The sequence below is a fragment of the Lissotriton helveticus genome, chromosome 1_2 (genome assembly GCF_964261635.1).
Source record: "Lissotriton helveticus chromosome 1_2, aLisHel1.1, whole genome shotgun sequence".
NCBI lineage: Eukaryota > Metazoa > Chordata > Amphibia > Caudata > Salamandridae > Lissotriton > Lissotriton helveticus.
In genome coordinates this window covers 259,058,316-259,081,496 of record NC_136058.1, presented here as the reverse complement: position 1 = coordinate 259,081,496, position 23,181 = coordinate 259,058,316, and positions in this window count along the sequence as shown.

Below are 23,181 nucleotides of genomic sequence, written 5' to 3'. Positions count from 1 at the left end.
CTCTATTTACAGGCATACGTGATGTCTTTTGTCCGTGTGCTCCCCACCTGATCTGGGCAAAGTTGTCTACGTGGAATTTTATCAGCATGTCTAGCAGGTAAGGGGGGATGCCCAATGTGTCGAGGACACTCCAGAGCTGCTCTCGTGGGACCAGGTCAAAGGCAGTCCTGAGGTCTATAAATGCCAGGTATAGGCTGCCTTTGCCCAGTACAACCACTTTCCAATAGAGCATCAGCAAGCGGAGTGCTTGCTCGATTGTCCCCGTACCAGTTCTAAAACCTGCTTGGAAGTCTGACAAAACATTGTTCTCTTCAATCCACTGCGTGACTCTTCCTAAGACAACCTTGCCTGCCACCTTCTGGGAACTATCAAGGAGGCTTATGGGGCGATAGTTAGCAGGGTCGTCCCTGTCTCCTTTCTTAAAGACAGGGACGACTTCAGCTCCCCTCCAAGAATCCGGTAAGGCCGCACCAGCCAAACCAGCATTCATAACGGAACCAATAAGTCTCCCCCACTTGGCCAGGTTAAGACGGAGTAAATCCCCTGGAAGGCCATCCGGGCCCGCTGCTTTATTTGGGACCTGGCGCTTAATCGCCCACTCTACTTCTTTACATGTGATTTGGGAATCCTCCTTGGGCTCCGATTTACCCAAGGCGTGCTGGCCCACCTCATTCGGGACATAGGGCTCACTCACTGCATAAAGCTTAGAAAAGTGATCGAACCAGGCTCCCTCAGTTATATTGCACGTTATGAGCGAGTCCGTAGGTTTATCCTTTCTTCTTATTACGTCCCAAAAGCATTTAGAATCTTTCCTAAGGCTGGCTGCCAGTAGATCCTGCCAAACGTGGTTCTCGTATTCAGCCTTAGCCTTTGCCAAGATCTTTCTATAGTGGCGCCTAGCACAGCTAATCTGAGCCCCGTCCTTCGCTTTTACCACCCTAATCAATTCTTTTTGGCGACGCTACAGTCGTGCGAATACCAACCCATATTACGCGTTGGTCTACGATTCGCGCTGCGCCTTGAGCCTGAGGGGTGAGCCACAAAAAGTTCTCCCAGCGCGGTAATCGCATCAAAGAATAGATTAGGAACTTCAAGGTCACAATCAATGGGTCCTAATGAGTCTAACCGCGTTGCGATGTTGGTCATTATAGTTTTGGCCTCCCAGATCTTGGCATCATTTGCCACAAAGGTGTTCCATTTTAACCGTCTGGCACAGTTAGAAGGGATTACTTTGTTAGTTGTTTTCCAGAAGTGAGAAGTTAGGGCAGATGGAGCACCCTCCACGAGGGAAGACAGGGACAGGAGTAGAGGATTGTGGTCACTAACGGGGGACTGCATAACTTCCATATCGGTTAGGTGTGCCCAGAGCCTATGGTTCAACAGTATGAAGTCAATCCGCGAGGAATGACCCACTCTATTGTACGTATGAGCTCCTAGCTGGTCTGACTTAGTTCTACCATTGGTGGCCCTAAGGCCATGTTCCAGGCAGAGTACATTAAGATCAATAACATTTTGAGACCAGCTTCTGATAGGGGCCAGCGAGAGAGATGGAATACCTCTTCTGGCATCATCCTCCCAAGAGCCCAATATATCTTCGGTAGCCAGAGGTTCAAATGTGCAGTTAAAATCCCCTGCAAGTATCACCAAGGCATCGGGCGCACAGGAACTAAGGCCCTCCTCAATACCCGTAGTGGACAATGTAGATTTTCCACCCTTTGCCCCCCTAACATAGATGTTAAAAACTTCGAGGCTACTCCCCCCCTGTGGCATTCTAATAGAGATTCTCTGTAGATCCGGTGACTCCTTAACTATGTGTCTAATGGTGAGGCCTAGCGAGATGTTTGCCCAAATGAGAAGACCGCCAGAAGGACGGCCTTTCCCTGCTTGCGATTGTGTTGCAGAAACAAAATAAGTGGTAAACCCCACCTTATGACATGGTTCCAAACACCAGGTTTCCTGGAATAGGCACAACCCGAATTGTTCAATAAAGAGATTCCAATCGGGTATGTCTATATTCCGGGCAAGGCCTGCTATATTCCAACTGAGTACCTTAAAGCCCTCCCTTGAAACCCTATTTAGGCCATACACATGGTCATTTACGGGGTTGGCCAGAACAATACTAGGAGTGGTGATAGGGACAGCAGTGAAGGAATCAACCGTCGTTGTTACAACACTCTCCGTTACCAGCTCTGCTGCCGGGGAACAGAATAGCTCTCCGCCCTCGGTCAACAGCGGTGATGGAATACAACTGTTGGCCAGTTCGGGTGAAGATGGTTCTAGGGGAAGGGGTCCCTCTAGCTGTGGGCAGCCTGTTGCAGGCAACTCCCCGGGGAGGCAATTACACTTGACGTTGTCGTGAGAAAGGACCACCTGCCTTGATTTGTTACTGGTAATGCGCTCAAGGATTGTGTCCGCTGATCGGAATTCGTGTGGTCTATCCTCTGAGGACAAAACCCTGTTTTCCGGTGCATTATGGTTGTGGTGAATACCTCGAGAATGCACACGAGTAAAATGCTGGAGAGGTAGGGACAAGTCCTCATAAAAAACTGTGCAAGGCGCATTATTAGTGAGTCACTCGATATCTTCAAGGCAGCCAAATCTATTGTGGGTAGGTGCCCCATCCCATCTCCCTTGTGTACCCTGCCAGCAGTCTACTGCATCATCCCATGCATGTCTTCTAGACAATGGCCAATTCCCCCCATTTTTGGGCCGTAAAGGCGGAGGATAGAAATACGTTAGGGATCTTGCTACTATGGTCGAATTCCCCCCATGATCATTCCATGTACATATGTGATGTGCTGTATAGGGGTCATCAAAGGAAACAATTATACAATCACCTGGGATTGATTTGGGAGAGGAGCCTACCCATGGTACCCTGCGAACCATGAGAATGTTACTTCTCAGGTGAGCAGATAACGGCCTATTTTCATTAAGCCAGTGTGTTACCTTGTTTCTTAGTGACCCATAGTCTTCCTGCTGATGGTATGCAATTTCTGGGACGCCTGTCAGCACCACCACATAAGGTCTAACATCTGGGGGGAGCTCGACATAACCCTCACGATGCTTTTCCTTATAGTTTACCCCCTGCATCTTTGGATAGTAGGACTTTTGTTGTTTTGCCCTTGTAGGTGGTATGGCCTTTGTAGCTGGAGCTGTTTGGGCAGGTGGTTGCTTGGGTGACTGCTTTATGCCATTAGTATTATTACTTATGGTTGCCTTAGAGCGGGGTTTGGGGATGGGTTTGGTTACAGGGATCAAGGGTATATGGACTGTGGATGGTAATATGGGGTGGACTGGGTCAGGTATACTGCTCGGTTTGTGATCAGTTAAAGTAAGAGTAGCTAAATTTAAAATACTTTTTTCTGTCTCAAGCAGTTGATTTTCTATACACGTAAGCCTGACTTCCAGAGGTGCTAGAAGTTTTTTCAGCGTTTCCCAGACAATCGTTAAGAATTCCACATCCCTCCCCCCTATCACACACACAGGGACCCCTTCATTCTCACCATCAATAACTAGATCCTGCACCCCCCCTGAACCCATCCGACTAGTTTCTGCACTAGTTGTACTGTTGGGGGCCACAGGTGGTAGGGATTGGGGAGGGAAGTGGGAGGATATAGTGGACGCCCCTCCTACAATAGGGTTAACATTTGTAAAAATCTGGGCCTTTGCAACCTTCGCCTTCTTCCTAGAAAAGGCAGATGTAGTTTGGCGCTTACGTTTCGAAACAGCCACTTCTTTAGGTGGAGAAGGATTCTTGCCTCCCTCTCCCTTAGGATCAAAAGTTATGTCAGTAAAGGATCCCTTTACCGGCTCCAACACTCCCAAGGTGGACGAGCATTCGAGGGGCGGGGAAAGTAATGGCCCCTCCATCGGGGCAGGGGGTGGAGAGACCGGAATCCGGTGGACAACTGCCTGCGTCAGGGCGGGAGCAATACCTGTCCTACGATCGGTAGTTTTGGCTAATGCAAGGTGGCCTAGGGATGACTTCCTCGCTACGGACAACTCCAGCGATATTCTTCTGGCTGCATCAAGGTCCATAGAGACTCTTTGCTGCATTTTGTTAATTTCTACATCAATGGCAGTATTAGTTCTAGTGATGAAATCATCAAGAGTCCCGTTCATCTTCCTACCTTTAGCTGCCCTGTTTCTAATCTCACGTACAGACATAATGCCTATGCAAAAAAATCAACAGGGATTACTAGGAAACAAAAGGCAAAAGTTTAAGAAGCAAATGAATAGGACCAAGAGGAGAGGCCCGGTCCGGTCTCTTCCGTTCTCTAACGGCCTCAAACGGCCCGCTCTTTGCCCGGTCTTAGCCCCGAGCTGAGTCCCGCGCATGCGTCCCGCGCTGCGGGACACAACGACCAAGATATAAGAGTGGTAACGGGCAGTGGGCGGAGCAACAGGGAGAGCGGACCGGAAGATGGATGGCGGTCAGGCAGGGACTCCTGGGAGATGGAGTCCCTGCAACGCTCGCAGCCCCGTTGCGTGCCTCTACCTGGGTCTAACAGTTCCCAGCTCCCTCGGTGCGTCTAGCTGCCTCTGTGTCCACAAGCGATGCGGCACCCGCGGAGCGGGTGCGGCGAGGTCCGATGTCCGAAAGGATGCAGAATGTGACTCCCCTCCAGCAGAGTCTTCGATAGTGAAGTAGGTTTGATAGGGGTCGTGGTATAAAGGTGCGGGGAGTATATGATGGTGGTGGTATAAAGGAGCAGGGGGGTGTGATAGTGGTATAAAGGAGCAGAGGGGGTGTGATAGTGGTATAAAGGAGCAGGGCGTGCTGGTGGTATAAAGGAGCAGGGGGTATATGTTGTAAATAGATGATCCTTGAGCCAGGTGTATAAAACAGGATAGGTTTATTTAGCTTAGTTCCAGGTTAAGTTCATCAGGATAAGATAGATAGATGGAAATGTAAATCCCACCAGGAACAACCTCCCTGTCGCTTAGCCTGCCTGCCATCAACTGCCACTCCACACACAAGCCTGGCACCAACATTCCATGATGTCACCAGGCATTATACCACTCACACTATCTGAGCAACAGGGAAGTCCCAGCCAGGGAAAAGAGAGACACAAGTCAATTATAACAGTATATGATGGTGGTGGTTTATAGGGGCTGATCTTAACGAGCTGAAGTTAATGAATGAGTCGGTGCAGAGGTTGGTTTCGCAGTCAAGGCACCTATGCCCCCGCCTTTGCTCCATTTATTGTGGAAACAATGCTTCAATGTAGTAAACGCGGCCAAGGCCAAAGGGAGTGAAACCGGTTGGACAGCTTCTGATGGTGGCAAGGCCGAGAGGCTGATAATCATCACAAGGTATGAGCGCCACCCACCCCTATTGTTGTAGAAACTCCACTGTGGTTAGGAAGGCTTTTTTTTTTTAAACAAAGAGCAGCACACAATGTAATTTTTATGAAGTGTTGACACTTTTTTGCTCCCTCAGTTGGGGATGTCAGACACGGAGGTAGATTGTGAATGTTGAAGGTGCAGTGTGTGTCCCATTGTAGAGTCCCAGTGCGGCCTAGGAACAAACACACCGAGTCCGAGGTGTTGCAAACTCGGATGCTCCGTGACCACTGACGTCATGGGCCTCGCCTTTATTATTTATACCCCGCATTGCGTCATGCTGAGGCAAACTACAAGTCATGATGGGGTGGGCGAATCTTCCCTATCACCCCGCGGGCACACTTTACTATTGGAACATTACACCCATCTCAGCCGTTAGTGTAATCAAGGCATGGGCGAAGAACGATGCTGGATATGAAACATATAAAGTGAGCAAACGGACAGTGCTGTAGACAATTTTACCTCTTGAAACACAAGAAAATAAATATTTATCTCACTCGCCTCATGAAGTGGAACCACAAGCATGTAAGTTTTGTGTTTACAGTTCCTGTTTTCATAAAGTTTTGACTTCGAAATTGGCGCAAATAGATATTCGGCCTCAGTTCGTCAGCAATTCTGATATCCAGCTCAAGGCAAATGGTATTATATTCATTTGTAAGCCCAACAGTTAAAATGAAGGTCGAGACACAAAAATACAAGGCGTAGAAGAAGTGAAATCACACACCCTTAGACAAACCCAAAAAAGGGAAAGCAGAGGGAAAGCAAAGAGTAACAAAGAGGGGAAACAATATGAAAGAACACAGGGCTGAAAAAGACAATACGTCTCATCTATGAAAGCTATAGGTTTTGGCAATGTTTTGTAGTCATGCTATACAGAAGCGCTGATGCTTTTCAGTGTTGGTAAAACTAATTTAAAAAAAAGACTCTGACACAGATGTTCTCTAAAAAAAATGCTTTAGCGCTGAATCCATGGTAGTCATTTTTTAAATGATTATTTTTTAGCCATGCTGCACTGCAGCTTTGCTACTATACAGCATAGCTAAAAATCATTGCCAATGTCCGCAATGCCCATGATGTACAAAAGGCAATGTCTGACCCAATAGTCGCAAAGACCTATTGATATCGCCAATGCTTGTTTGATCTCCGCACAACCTCCCTGTGATTATCAGAAAATCAGTTAACCTCCCCATCCATGAAAAAAAATATGGCATTTGGCAAAAAATGCTATCTCCTAAGAAAGTAATTGCGCCCATGTCTTAGAGAAAATGCATTTGTAAGCTGGTAACATCTGTTGTCACAATAAAAGCAGATAACATCTATTGCCACGATAAACATCCATTTTAAAGGAGGACAGGGCTTCTTTGAAGTGCATGTGGCCTTGTAAAACATACCTACAAATAGCAAGGGGGTTCAACAAGGACGGTAGGGAGGAAGAAAAAATATAAGTAGTACTTCAATAACAGCGCGATCAGCGGAAGGACAGCAATGAAGCTGAAGCAATCAATTCAATTCGAAAACTTTATTCGATCATTTTAGAAAATAATCATAAAAGTGCATACAGTACATCAAATAACTACATTTGAAAAATTGGGTTTTTACAAACATTAAATTACAAAAGACATACTTTTCCTGACGGATACTGATTTTAAAATATATACAGCAGTAAAAAATCACACATCAGGTTCAACAAGTGCAAATAAAAGGCTCATGGCTGATTTCATAGAGGATACCTTATATTTTTTAAAAAGTGGTTTCAAGTAGATAATACGTAATTGAAGGTAATAAGGGCAAATCAGTAAAAAGTGCTCTGTGCTCTGCTTTGAGGTCCCATCACATGGGCATGGAGCTACAGTATGTAACTTGATATGTGGATAGGCGACAAGCAAATAAACAGACCCCAGTCGTAGTCTGGTAAGAACATACTGGTGTGAGCGTATAGTTACCATATTTAGATATTTGGCAAAACCAGATTCAGCCAGGTTATATTTGTTATAAAAACTGTGCGTAGAATACTGGCTGGTGGCAACACAACGCTTTTGTGCCTTGGCCCTCAAATACACGTGCTTTAGCTCCTTTTTTGGGATGTCCGATGCACTTAAAGGATTTTTTCGGACATCCAGCTTAAAAACCTCTTTAAATGAAGAAAAAATGTAATTGAGCCAGAGAATCAGGTTACACTTATCCAAGTGGAGACAGTCATTAATAATTTTCCTCGTAAAACTGGTTTGTTCTTTGAGCCAGATAGACCTCCATACCAGTAGGGGTCTAAGACCAATAAGATCTGACAGGTGCTCCAGACCAACCTCCTGATAGATCAAACTAGTAGAGGCTGAGGATAGTAAACAGAGGAGTTTCTTAATGAATGTATTTTCTTCAACTTGGAGCATGTTATGATTACAGTGTCCCCATACCCCTGACCCATAAAGGGCCAGAGCTACACATCTGTGACGATAAATATACATCATATCAAATATGCGCCTTGAGCCCAGTTTAGACGCAAACTTAAAAATACCAAATGCACATTTACCCATTTTTGCCCTAACATTGGTCATCTCATGAGACCATATACCCCACTATTAAAGGTAATACCTAAATAGCAAAATTTGTCGACCACTTGAATCGTTTGATCTTTGAACGAAAATGGTCTTAATTTTTTGTTTTTTTTCCCACAAGTCAAAATAAAAGTTTTCGAATTGTTAATCTTACGTTTTCTCCCATTAATAAAATCCGAAAATCTATCCATGAGTCTTTGCAGCCCGACAGGGGTTCTGGATAGGAGTACCGTGTCGTCCGCGTAGAGCAGTACCGGGATTGATAAACCATCAGCAGACGGAGCATCGGCACTGACTAAACGCAGTTCCGAATCTATGGCATTAATAAAAAGGGAGAAAAGGAGGGGGGCGAGAACACATCCTTGCCTAATGCCAGACCCTACTCGGACACTAGAGGTACATTCACCCATTTGCCCAAAACGAATCTTAGCGGACAAATTGCTATACAGGCACGCCAAGAAGTGGATAATTTCTGGAGGGGCCCCCATATTCAATAAAGTTATCCATAGTAAGCCATGGTTAACCAGGTCAAATGCGCTTGAAAGATCCGCAAAACACAGGAACAGCGAACCCTGTTTGGCACGCGTGTACTTGCCTATAATAAGATCTAGATTAATGCACTGTTCTATAGTGCCCAGTCCCTTGCGGAATCCAAACTGGGAGTCCGCAAGGATGCCATTGTCTTCGACCCACTCCTCCAATCGAATCAATAACACCCTACTCATTATTTTCATGGAAGAGTCGAGGAGAGAAATAGGGCGATAGTTTTTGGCCTCGCCTCTATCTCCCTTTTTATAAATAGGAATAATAATCGACTCTCCCCATGTCTGTGGTGCAGAGGCCATTGCAACAGCGTTAAAGACCTTGGTCAGCAAGGGGCTCCAAAGCAATACATCTGCTTTGTATAGGTCAATAGGGACCCCATCAGGGCCAGGTGCCTTCCCTCCCTTGCTACCCCGGATGGCATTATCCACCTCAGTGATAGTAATGTTAAGCGGTGTAGGGGGACCAAAATCAACAACCGTATCTCTCTCTGGGGATGTCCCTCCTGGGTTAAAAATACTGGAGAAGTGGGATACCCAGTTGTCCTCACTTACTTGGGCAGAGAGTACAGGGTGTACCTCGTTATGTAAGAATGGGCTATTTACAGTATTCCAAAATAACTTGGTATCCCGAAGTTCCACGGCCTTGGACATGTTGTCCCACGCTTCTTCCCTTAATTCCTGCTTCCTTAGATTCAGGTGCATTTTGTAAGTGTGCCTTAGGGATCTAACTGCTTCCCTATCCCTGGGTTTATTGGCAAGGGCATTTTTTAAATTTTGTAAAGATTTTGTACATGCCTTGTTAAATCACCCGTTGGGAGCTCCAGGTCCCTTTGCCTTGCTGGAAGTCAGGATCTTTTTCGTAGTCACATTAATTGAATCAAACCCAGCTAATAAACATGTCAGGCCTGTATTGGGATCAAGGCAACATTCCACCTCCTGGAGGCATGCGGACACAATTTCGGCCAGCAGCTTTTCCTCATTTTTCTTCCCCCACTTAATCCTGGGGCCATTCGGTCTGTGCGGGATTAAATCCGTTACTGATCCATGGGACACATCAGCCTTTCCCCCCCACATAAACAAATGTGTTGTAAGGCAATTATGATCGCTAAGAGCCAGATCTAGTACTTCCGGGGAGCTGCACATGGTAGTTATGCTTGCCGAAGCTATAAGGTAATCAATGATAGTGGCGGAATTCCTTCCCACAAACGTTGGTACCAAATTGCCATCGTTATCTTTCTTAGGTGACAATATCTATAGATCCAGTTTAAGCAGAAGAGTATTAAGTGAATCACCATAGATCGTATGTAAGAAATGAGCCTGGTCCTCCCCATCCTCCCCACCAAACCCACACACCCTCAAAAAGGAGTAAGGGCACATGTGAATATTAAAGTCTCCTCCCCATAAGATATCAAAGGGTACACAGGTTTGCCCACACAGGTTATCGACTGCCGCATCAAGTTCATCAACCACTAAGGAGCTGGAATGACATATTATTATAATGATTGATTATTAAGACATTCCGGCCACCATTGTGCTGCAGCCATAGTACCTGTGAGTGTGATCCGACTGTCACGTGGGTTTTAACTCGTACCGGAAGGCTCACTGACAGCAGAATCACCAATCCACCTTTAGCTCTGCCCATATTAGAGCTCAGGGCCGGACAATTATAAGCAACAAAACCATCCAGAAAGATATCATCGGTACACCACGTCTCCTGGAGACAAAGAATATCGAATTTAGTTATAAAATCCGACCAGCCGAGGCGGTCAGCCTTATTACACCACCCTGCGATATTCCAACTCATTAACTTATATCCTTTCCCCGGGATATCACCTTCCTCAACAATGTGTGTTCCAATATGGGGAGGGTGCAAAGACCTATTCAATGATACAGTTAAAAGCGGGGTGTTATAAGGTGTCATCCAGGGTACCATGGAGGGTGGATTGTCACTTAGGGCAGTGATTGACTTCGAGGACACCCCTAAACCCTCCTCTCCATTAACTGGGCAACCTAAGACAGGTCCAGTAGCATGATCCCGACGATAACCCGGGTTTCCCTGCTCCCCTGGGTCATTAAGGTGTTCCATTTGAGCCTGATTATGTTGCAAGTAGACTTCCTCAAAGGAGTGATACGACCCAAGGGACTAGTGTGCCCCAAGGGCCTCTGGATGTTGACAATCATACTCGAGGCTTCCGCCTCCGTTCTACCCATCAGACTACTTGGACATATTACAGTGGTTAAAGTATTGTCCCTGGGAATCCCCATCACATCAGCATCGATAACAGTGCCCTCCATGCTATAGGTATGTATTCCACTTCCCTCAACCCCTGGGCTCCAAAAACTTCAATCGCAGTCGTCTAACCCATTAAATATCTCGAACCTATTTGTGGTCTCCAATGGCGTAAATGGTTTTAAATGGTCCATTCTCCTATTCGTGGTTGTATTGGACCTGGGGGGTACAAAATTCCACCCGTAAGGATCAGGAACCGATACAGGATAGGGCATATATGGAGGATTCCTGACATTCTGTGTAGTTGGGGGAAAGAATTAGGGTAGGCTTGTATTTGAGGGTATTGAGGGAGTTGGTGCTGTTGTGGGAGTACCATGGATCTTGGGTAAAAATACGTCAATGGTCTAGGGATAATGCGATTGTTACCATTCCCTGGAGGCCAGTTTAGTATATAATGAACGGCATTTTGATTTCTAAAATTCACTACCACCACATCCCCCAGGATATCCTTGGTCTACCCCCCAACCACTGAAGGCGGCGGACATGTACAATATCGCCGCTGATGTTACTTGCAATTGGTCTGTACAAACTCAGCCAATGCATGATTTTATTCTTCAGCTGGGCGAATCCCTCCCGCTTATTTTCTTCCAGCTCAGGCACCCCTGTAAGGACCACCACGAAAGGCACTGCTTCCGGTGGAAGTTCTGGAAGGGGGGCCCTATTTTGTATCCCCCGAGTATACCTAGTACTTCCCTCCTCCCTTATTGGTATCCCCAGTGGTACATTACCCATGCCCTTAGATGGTCTGCTAACAAAAGTAGTAGGAATCGGGTCGGGTTTGTTTGTTGGCAATTTAGCAGGTAGATTAAATTGCTTATTATTTTTAGTTTGGGAGGGTTTCTGGGTAGCTGGAGTTGTGTTAAGTACAGGGATGGGGACTGAAATAATAGTTTGGGTAGGCAGTGTAGTAAGTTGCGCGGTGTAATTTGCAGCAGCCTTTATAGGGACCTCCTTTCTTCCCAGTTCCCGCTCTATTTTCCCCAGTCTGTCTTCCACCTTGTTTAGTCTCTCTATAATTGCTAAGGAAAAGCTCCTAATTATACACTCAATGCTATCCAGTGTGACGTTATTATGTGCTACTTGTGGTTCTATGTCAACAGGGGGAATATCAATACCAGCCACTTCACCTAAGTGTGTGGGGGGTGGAGATGCTGACATTGGTACTATTGCATCGGGACCAACTGTTGAGGCCTTGTCACTCCCTGTGGGAGCCTTTACCTTTATACCAAAGTCGGAATGACTTAGCTTTTGTTTACGTGGTTCTCCCTTTTTCCTCCTTTTTTTGGTAGGAGGTGGGCCAAAATTTCTTTGTGGCGTATTTTTCTTGGCCCTATTTCTGATAGTTTTACATGGTATAGGGGTAGGAGTAATCAGGGCCTTAGTTACAATAAGAGAGCTGGTAAGATTAGAAGACAACAAACCATTCACAGTTGACTTAGGGACGGAACTAGATGTCGGAGTACAAATTCTAAGTACAGAAGGCCCGCTATCCAATATGACTACGCTATCATTGCCTCTGTGACTCAATTCAATAGTAGGAGCGGCTGGTAAGGGTGACTCGATCAGGGACCTATTCTTCATACTTTCAATGGAACGGCGGCGTTCCGCTCGCCGCTCCGCTAGGGTAGTTTCCTTAGGAGCATCAGCAACAGTCTTAATGAAATAATTGTCCAAAGTTCCGTTAAACAACCCCCCAGACCTGTCCGACATTTCCATGTCTGAGCTTAATGCTGGCAATGACATTTGTAGATGGAATAGGATGGCGGCAGATGATGGTCCAGAGCAGACTTACCCCCAGTGTGATCAGTGGTGTGAAGGACAAACAGGGGGACGGGTCCAGTCCAGTCTCCTCGGGCCTCTGAGGGCCACAGAGGGCCCGGGCTTAGCCCCGGGCGCTCCCGCTTCTCCCGCGCAGTGGAGGTCTTTGTTACCTATATACGTCGTGATGAGGTTGGGGCGGGGCGGTCAGGGAGAGCGGGCCAGGTGTGTCGGCCTCGGGGTAGCCGGGGCTCCTGGGAGATCGAGTCCCGGTTCCCTGCGCTCGCAGCCCTGCAGCCCTAGCAGTCACCCAACACTGGATCCTTGGTATATTGCAGGCAGCTCCGACGATGCGGGACCCGCGAAGCGGGTTCCGCGAGGCGTGGAAGTGATCCCGGTTTTTGGCAGCAGCAAGAAGAAGCGTTCCACTGAAGCAATCAGTACTTGGTCCATGCTCCAGCCACAAGAAGGCTAAGTGAAGCCAGCAAGCGCTGACCATTTAGAAGGCAGTAAATAAGAACGACAATGAAGCCAACAAATGTTAAGCAATGGGCAGGCTGCAAGCCCCTTGTTGTATACAATACCTCTCCCACGCAAGAGCGAATGTGCTGTTGGAGGCGGGGCCTACAAATCGGCAAATAAATGTTACTCAAGGAGACCATGGCGCTGGAAGCCATTAAATCATTAGAAAACAATATACAATAACCTGATTAATTTTACTGTATTTCAATCTTTTCTTGCAGAAAAACACAGGTTGTGTGATCTGACTGACGCGGCCCATGTTAAATTTAATCATCTTTCTATCTAGTTTTCCTTGTGCTTTAGGATGCAGTACAAATTGTGATGCAACAGTTATTGCGTACTCAAAATCACAGTGTCCTACCTAAAGGTCTAAATAATCACAAGTCAATCAAAGCAGAAGTGTAACACTGTAACTGGTAAACACATGTAGCATGATCTTAGAGCTTTCTCTTAAGCCCTGATTATGACCTCGTCAGACTGAAAGTGCAGACTATCACTAACAATAAAATCTGATACCACAGGGTTAGGAATTTAATATGTATCATCAAAACCACCTATCCCACATGCCTCAGTCCCTTTGCTGTATGTCTCAGTAAATACTATGGGGCAGATTTATGAAGGCCTTGCGCCGCCGGTGCGTCACTTTTAACATGGGAAAATGTGACGCACCGGCGGCGCAAGGCCTTCATAAATCTGCCCCTATACATTTTCCCCCTGTAACTTTCAGTAAAATTGACTAAATTCAACAAAGGCTTAAGTATTTAATGCACTCAGTAAATAACACCCAACTCAGAAATCCTTTTTGCGCAGGGATCAGAAAATGCTGACAAGCTCAAAATCAGGGCCTTAGCTTCACTATAACCTGAAGTAAACAACTTGAGGTCTCCATATCAACCACTATAAGCCCCAGAACCATAAGTGGGATGAAGAGGTAGGATATGGAAAGGCACAACCTACTACAACCAGCAAGCCAACACTATCCAAGTATTTCTCCAACCCTACATAGGCGACAACACCAAAACAGTAGGGTCATAGACCACAACTCTTTGCACACCCAAAATATTACATCTGAACCCAGCATTACCTGCAACCATTTACCTACTGCCAGTGCTTAATTTGAGCTGGTGTTTGCAAATGGGGCCCAACAACACTAATTTTTGGAGACCAGCGCTTATTTTTCCTCATCGAAATTTGACCCAGAGAAATAGAGTGAAAAACACATAAGAGGGATAGAAAGAGGAAGCTAAATATGGAAAAAATGTGACTGAGGGAGAAAGCAGGAACCTGCAAAAGTGAGATAAATGGGCAGGAAACCTCTGGTGGTGGATTAAAGAAGAATAAGGTGGACTCAAGACTACGCAGCTTGGTATAAGGCAGTCCGACCTTCAATTGCACCTCTGCGGGCTTGAGAAATACTTTGGGCACCAGCACTTAGGGGCATATTATCAAGGGATTTATCTCCGCTTTTTTGGCTTTAAAAGCCAAGAAAGCGGAGATAAAATTATCTCCCTATCAGCAAGAGTGTGCTAACACGCAAATTCGCATGTTAGCACCCTTTTTCTCTACGCTTCCCCTTGCATCTCTAATGAGATGCAAAGGGGGCGTTCCAGAGAAAAATAATAGGAGAAATGTTGTTAAGCGACATTTCTCCTATTATCAAGGATTCCGCTAACCTGGTTAGTGATAAAAAAAAGCAGTGCTAACCGCGGTTAGCACTGCTTTTTTTACACCTGCTATTTTCCTGACTTAGCCATGATATCCTATGGAAGGTGGATATCATGGCTAAGTTTGTGAGCCCCTATCATCAAGCTAACTCCAAACTTCGAGAGATTATCGTTGGTTTTCCAGTGATAATCTCTCATTTGGCAGTTAGCGCGAGGATTTTTATCACCTCTGAGATAAACCTTGCTAATAGCAAGTTATCTCTGCGATAATTTCCGGCGATGCTTAGCGTTAAAAAATTCGTTGCTAAGCCTCGTTAGCGTTAAATATCGCTAATCGTTGGTAATATGCCCCTTAGTCGTTAACAAATTAAACTAAGCCTAGTGCAAGTTCTGTACACACCTGCAGTCACTAATAGTAACCTAACCAGAAGGACATGATACATAAACAGGGAACACACCCACAGCTATCCCTGGACAAGGGATTACATGGGGGTGAGAAAATAGCCAGGTGTCATAATGGAAGGGAGAGATGAGAGTAGTAAATTGATTAGTGTAGGGTACACATAATAGGTTGTGAGGCAGGTCGGATGAGAAAAACATTGTAAATATACAGTGGTATCCATTTTACCTGTGCATCTCTTGAGATATAAAGGGGCATATCTTGCTCAGTAAAATGGGGAGTAGAGGAGGTGTAAGCTTCAGATTTACCAACCATCACCCTGGTGAAAATACATTATATGAAAAGCAGGGCCAGAGGGGGGCTTAAAGAGCAGTAGAAAGGAAGAGGAGTGCGGATTATGAGGGGTACTTAAAACACCATTATTTTGTAAACTAACCATTTTTAAGATCTTTAAAATAGAGATGTGATTGTGTGTGTGTTTGTCTGTGTGTATGTCAACATTCCAAGTTAAATCCAACAAACACCTCCCCTTACCCAGCTTAAAGCACCAGCACCCAACTATTTACTACAAAATAGCTTAATTGGGGGGGGGGGGTGAAACACCCCAAACACCCTCCTACCCCCCTCATCCACCCACAAAGCTACACTCTGGAAATATGACAGCCAGGTGGTAGATGTAATGTCCTATGGCGGGGTAGCGGTTCAGCTTAACCACGCCCGGTGAGTACATAGCCATGCACTTGAATAAAATAAAGAGGCGTGGCCTCGTATCAGCAGTTGGGACCATGCGATAAAACCAAGTAGTCGTATTGCATCCTAATTGCGGCTGCCTTAGTGCACAATAAATAACCAGCACAGCAGCCCCTTTACACTGGCGATGAGGCGGTGACAAGCTCACGCCGCTTCACTAATCAGCTAATTATTGTGAGTAGCCTGCTGCCTCTCACCAAGGCCCTGCAGCCACACGAAGAGCCAGCCAGACAGTGCAAGCCAGCTGTCACTACTTGCGGCCCTGCAGCCACATAAAGGGCCAGCCTGCTGCCACTAGTGGAAGCCCTACAAACCTCGTGAGTACCAGTGCTTGGGCCAGCGAATCGCCCTCAGCACCTGGCCTACTTACACACGTGCGTCAGGCCCTCAGCACCCCCTGGTGGGCGTCGACGACGGGGGCAAGTGGTGATACCGTGATACACTGTGCCAGGGCCCATCTACGTCATGGCCAACCTCGGTCAGCCGGCTGCCACCCCGGTCTGGTACACAGGCAGTGATCGTGCTGTGAGGTGTTCCCACAGCTGCGTCAAGATGGCATCAATCCCGGCCATCGAGCCCTTCGTAGTGGACAGTGCCTCCTCCTCCCTCGCCCCTAAATGGAGAGACTGGACCAACCATCTCCAAATCTATTTTGAAGGGGCAGGTATAGCTCGCGACAGGGGCAGGGCACTGCTCCTCCACCTAGTAGGCAAAGACATACATCGCATCTACAATACGCTGTTGGAGGCCACCCCCATGATGTAAGCGACACTGATCAATGACCTGAATGCACACTTCGAGCCTATGGCGAACATAGACTACGAGAGATTTATTTTTCGTCTGGCCAAGCAGGAGGCGGAGGAATCATTGGACACATTCCATGGGCGTCTGAAAGAGCTGGTCAGCATGTGCGGTTTTCAAGACGAACAGGAGGAAATCAGGGCCCAGACAATACAAGGCTGATACTCCTCGAAGCTCAGGGAAAACATCCTCCAAGAATCCTGCAAGCCCTTGGCGGACATCCTCACCATGGGGAGATCAAATTAGCTAGCAAAGGCCAGAGCATCTCACATGGAGGCCTCCCTCTACGTCCCATCCCACCAGGTGAACGTGGTTAAAGCCAAACCCCAGGGAGGCGCCCGCAAGACAAGAAGAAGGAGTGCGGCTATTGCGGAGGAACGCCCACCACATGCAGGACTGCCCGGCGAAAGAAAGGGAAGATGTGAACTGCCTGGAATGGATGAACCATTTGCAGCGGTATGCAGGTCGTTGAAGGCCCGGAAGGAAACGGCTCAGACCGTAGCTGAAACGCAAGACAGCGAAGACATGGACGACGACACGGGCGATTACCCTGTCCATTAAGTCTTTGCAGTGGATCAACCACCACGGAAAAGATGCCAGCTCCCAAAATGCCGAATCCAGATTCACCACCAAGACGTGCATGCCACCATAGACACAGGGGCCTCAATCGAACTTATGGCCGCCAACCTAAATAACCAATTGAGTCCACGTCCACCCTTGCGCGAAGCAAGGATTCAGGTATTTGCCTATGGACAGAAGACACCTATCCCACTTTTGGGATGCTTCAAAACCGAACTTAGGCATCAGGATCTCAAGATCCCCACCACAGTGTATGTGACCAAAGAAGGAAGCGGAATGCTGGTAAGCGGCCAGACGGCAGAAGAGCTGAGGCTGATCTCTTTTGCTCTCGCTGTCCAAGAAGAGGAATTAGCGGCCATCAAGGAGGAATTCTATGACATATTCAAAGGAATTGGATGCCTAAAAGGGAAAAAGGTCTCTCTCCACATCGACCAGTCAGTTCAACCGGTGGCTGTGAGGCATAGGTGCATAGCGTTCCACCTGCGACAAAAAGTCGAAGACGAGCTGGAGGCGCTGGAGCGGCAAGGGATCATAGAGAAGGTCAGCGGGCCTACTCCACGGGTGTCCCCAATCATGGTGGCAAGAAAACCAAAACAGCAAACGCCACATAACCCCCACCATCGATGACATTCTGGGCGAGCTAAACAGCGCTGTGTGGTTTCCAAAGATGGACCTTCAGTCAGGGTATCACCAACTGCCCCTACACCCGGACTCCCGATATATCACCACATTCTCCACCCACGTAGGCCTCAGACGATACAAGCGCCTTAACTTTGGGATCTTGAGTGCCACTGAGGTGTTTCAGGACACCATTAGAGAAGTCCTCAGCAGACTCCCAGGAGTATTGAATGTGAGTGACGACCTGTTAGTATACGCCTCGTCAGTGGAGGATCACCACCAAAGACTCTGCAGCATTCTCCAGTGAATCAAAGAGTCCGGCCTCACCTTGCACAAAGAAAAGTGCCAGTTCATGAAGAACAAAATCAGCTTCTTTGGCTACACGTTCGCAGACAAAGGAGTGGCCCCAGACCCCGACAAGGTGCAAGACATTCAGGAAGTCCCGGCGCCTTCCAACATCTCGGAAGTACAGAGTTTCCTAGGGATGGTAAACTTCTGCGGGCATTTCATCCCGGATTTAACCAACATCACGAAGCACCTCAGGGAGCTGACTAAGTCCACCACCACGTGGCAGTGGGGCCCGACCATGAACAAGCTTTCAGAGACACTCAAACTGCACTCTCGGCTGACACCACGCTGTCATACTTTGACCCGGCCCGCCCCACCAATGTTGCCATTGACGCCAGCCCCTATAGGCTAGGGGCAGTACTCACGCAACAACAACGCAATGACGTACGGGCTGCGATTGCCTTCTCAAGCCACTCCCTCACAGAAAATGAGCAGCGCTACTCTCAGATAGAGATTGAGGCAATCTCCATCCACTGGGCCGGTCGGCATTTCCATATTTACGTGTATGGACACCCATTTACAGTTTCCACCACCACATGCCCCTCAAAACCCTGTTTCAAGGATCCGTGTCAGCTTACCCATGCCTGGAGAGTATGTATCAGCGCTGGTGCATGACGCCATGCACTTCTATAAAATAAAGAGGCGTGGGCCCGTCTCGGCAGTCGGGACCACACGATAAAACCAAGTACCCGTGTTGCCTCCTGATTGCGGTTGCCGCAGCGTGCAATAAATATCTCGCATAGCAGCCCCTTTACAGTATATAGGGCTCAGAAAAAATATGTGGAAGAGGGGATGCTGGTGGAAGAGGGGATGTTGGTGGCAGAGGGGGTGCTGGTGGCAGAGGGGACGCAGGTCGTAGAGGGGTGCTGGTGGAAGAGGGAATGCTGGTGGCGGAGGGGATGCTGGTGGCAGAGGGAGTGTTGGGGGCAGAGGGAGTGTTGGGGGCAGAGGGGACGCTGGTGGCAGAGGGAATGCTGGGGGCAGAGGGGACGCTGGTGGCAGAGGAGGTGCTGGTGGAAGAGGGGATGCTGGTAGAAGAGGGGATGCTGGTAGAAGAGGGTATGCTGGGGCAGAGGGTATGCTGGAGGAAGAGGGTATGCTGGCAGAAGAGGGGACGCTAGGGGCAGAGGGGACGCTGGGGGCAGAGGGGACGCTGATGAAAGAGGGGACGCTGGTGGAAGAGGGGACGCTGGGGGCAGAGGGAACGCTGGGGGCAGAGGGGATGCTGGTGGAAGAGGGGACGCTGGTGGCCGAGGGGACGCTGGTGGCAGAGGGAATGCTGGTAGCAGAGGGGACGCTGGTGGCAGAGGGAATGAAGGGGAAGAGGGGACGCTGGTGGCAGAGGGAATGCTGGGGGCAGAGGGGACGCTGGTGGAAGAGGGCACGCTGGTGGAAGAGGGGATGCTGGTGGAAGAGGGGATGCTGGTGGAAGAGGGAATGCTGGGGGAAGAGGGGATGCTGGGGGCAGAGGGGATGATGAGGGAAGAAAGGACGATGGTGGGCATAGGGGACGCTGGGGGTGGAGGGGACTGGGGTCGGAAGGGATGCTGGGGACAGAGAGGATGCTGGTGGAAGAGGGGGTGTTGGTGGCAGAGGGGAAACTGGGGGAAGAGGGGACACTGGTGGAAGAGGAAATGTTGAGGGCAGAGGAGATGCTGGTGGAAGAGGAGATGCTGGTGGAAGAGGGGAGGCTGGTGGAAGAGGGTATGCTGGTGGAAGAGGGGTCGCTGGTGGGAGAGGAGACGCTGGGGGAAGAGGGGAAGAGGGGATGCTGGTAGAAGAGGGGATGCTGGTAGAAGAGGGGATGCTGGGGGTAGAGGGGACGCTGGGGGCAGAGGGGACGCTGGGGGCAGAGGGGACGCTGGAGGCAGAGGGGATGCTGGTGGAAGAGGGGACGCTGGGGGCAGAGGGGACGCTGGGGGCAGAGGGGACGCTGGAGGCAGAGGGGATGCTGGTGGAAGAGGGGACGCTGGTGGAAGAGGGGACGCTGGTGGCCGAGGGGATGCTGGGGGAAGAGGGGATGATGAGGGAAGAAAGGAGGATGGTGGGCATAGGGGACGCTGGGGGTGGAGGGGACTGGGGTCGGAAGGGATGCTGGGGACAGAGAAGATGCTGGTGGAAGAGGGGGTGTTGGTGGCAGAGGGGATGCTGGTGGTAAAGGGGATGCTGGACGCAGAGGGATGCTGGTGGGTGAGGAGATGCTGGTGGCAGAGAGGATGCTGGTGGAAGAGTGGATGCTGGAGGCAGAGGGATGCTGGTCCCAGGGGGATGCAGGGGAAGAGGGGACATTGGGGGAAGAGGAGACGCTGTGGGAAGTGGGGGACACTGGTGGAAGAGGAAACACTGGTGGAAGAGGGGATGCTAGGGGCAGAGGGGATGCTGGGGGACGAGGTGATGCTGGGGGACGAGGGGATGCTGGGGGACGAGGGGATGCTGGGGGAAGAGGTGACGATGGTGGGCATAGGGGATGCTTGGGGCAGAGGGGACACTGGGGGAAGAGGAAATGTTGAGGGCAGAGGAGATGCTGGTGGAAGAGGAGATGCTGGTGGAAGAGGGGAGGCTGGTGGAAGAGGGGTCGCTGGTGGGAGAGGAGACGCTGGTGGAAGAGGGGAAGAGGGGATGCTGGTAGAAGAGGTGATGCTGGGGGTAGGGGGTAGGCTGGCGGAAGAGGGGACACTGGTGGAAGAGGGGACACTGGTGGAAGAATGGGATGCTAGGGGCAGAGGGGAGGCTGGTGGAAGATGGGATGCTGGCGGAAGAGGGGATGCTGGAGGATGAGGGGATGCTGGGGGACGAGGGGATGCTGGGGGAAGTGGGGACGCTGTTGGGAGAGGGGACGCTGGTGGAAGAAGGGACGCTGGAGGGAGAGGGGACGCTGGTGTAAGAGGGGACGCCGGGGGCAGAGTGGACGCCGGGGGCAGAGAGGAGGCTGGGGGCAGAGAGGACGCTAGGGGCAGAGGGGACACTGGTGGAAGAGGGGACACTGGTGGCAGAGGGGATGCTGGTGAGAGAGGGTATGCTGGTGGTGGCAGAGGGGTATCTGGGGGCATAGAGGATGCTGGTGGCAGAGAGGGTTGCTGGTGGAAGAGGGGATGCTGGTGATGGCAGGGGGGAAGCTGGGAGCATAGAGGATGCTGATGGAAGAGGGGATGCTGGTGCAAGAGGGGATGCTGGTGGCAGAGGGGATGCTGGTGGCAGAGGGGACGCTGGTGGCAGAGGCGGTGCTGGTGGAAGAGGGTTGCTGGTGGAAGAGGGGACGCTGGTGGAAGAAGGGACGCTGGTGGAAGAGGGGACGCTGGTGGAAGAGAGGGTGCTGGTGGAAGAGAGGGTGCTGGTGGAAGAGAGGGTGCTGGTGGAAGAGGGGATGCTGGTGGAAGAGGGGATGGTGGTGGAAGGGGGGATGCTGGTGGAAGGGGGTGCTGGTGGAAGAGGGGACGCTGGTGGAAGAGGGGACGCTGGTGGCAGAGGGGACGCTGGGAGTAGAGGGGACGCTGGGGACAGAGGGGATGCTGGTGGAAGAGGGGTCGCTGGTGGGAGAGGAGACGCTGGTGGAAGAGGGGAAGAGGGGATGCTGGTAGAAGAGGGGATGCTGCTAGAAGAGGGGATGCTGGGGGTAGGGGGTAGGCTGGAGGAAGAGGGTATGCTGGCGGAAGAGGGGACGCTAGGGGCAGAGGGTATGCTGGGGCAGAGGGGACGCTGGTGGAAGAGGGGACACTGGGGGCAGAGGTGACGCTGGGGGCAGAAGGGACGCTGGGGGCAGAGGGGATGCTGGTGGAAGAGGGGATGCTGGTGGAAGAGGGGATGAAGGGGAAGAGGGGACGCAGGTGGCAGAGGGAATGCTAGAGGCAGAGGGGACGCTGGTGGAAGAGGGGACGCTGGGGGAAGAGGGGATGATGAGGGAAGAAAGGACGATGGTGGGCATAGGGGACGCTGGGGGTGGAGGGGACTGGGGTCGGAAGGGATGCTGGGGACAGAGAAGATGCTGGTGGAAGAAGGGGTGTTGGTGGCAGAGGGGATGCTGGTGGAAGAGGGGATGCTGGACGCAGAGGGATGCTGGTGGCAGGGGGATGCAGGGGGAAGAGGGGACATTGGAGGAAGAGGGGACGCTGGGGGAAGGAGAGGGACGCTGGTGGAAGAGGGGGACGCTGGTGGAAGAGGGGGATGCTGGTGGAAGAGGGGACACTGGTGGAAGAGGGGATGCTAGGGGCAGAGGGGACGCTGGTGGAAGATGGGATGCTGGCGGAAGAGGGGATGCTGGGGGACGAGGGGATGCTGGGGGAAGAGGTGACGATGGTGGGCATAGGGGATGCTTGGGGCAGAGGGGACACTGGGGGAAGAGGGGACACTAGTGGAAGAGGAAATGTTGACGGCAGAGGAGATGCTGGTGGAAGAGGAGATGCTGGTGGAAGAGGGGAGGCTGGTGGAAGAGGAGATGCTGGTGGAAGAGGGGACGCTAGTGGGAGAGGGGACGCTGGTGGAAGAGGGGACGCTGGTGGGAGAGGGGACGCTGGTGTAAGAGGGGACGCCGGGGGCAGTGTGGACGCCGGAAGCAGGAAGGACGCTGGGGGCAGAGAGGACGCTAGGGGCAGAGGGGACACTGGTGGAAGAAGGGACGCTGGTGGAAGAGGGGACACTGGTGGCAGAGGGGATGCTGGTGAGAGAAGGTATGCTGGTGGTGGCAGAGGGGTAGCTGGGAGCATAGAGGATGCTGGTGACAGAGAGGGTTGCTGGTGGAAGAGGGGATGCTGTTGATGGCAGACAGGGGATGCTGGTGATGGCAGGGGGGAAGCTGGGAGCATAGAGGATGCTGATGAAGAGGGGATGCTGCTGCAAGAGGGGATGCTGGTGGCAGAGGGGACGCTGGTGGCAGAGGCGGTGCTGGTGGAAGAGGGGACGCTGGTGGAAGAGGGGACGCTGGTGGAAGAGGGGGTGCTGGTGGAAGAGGGGACGCTGGTGGAAGAGGGGATGCTGGTGGAAGAGGGGATGCTGGACGCAGAGGGATGCTGGT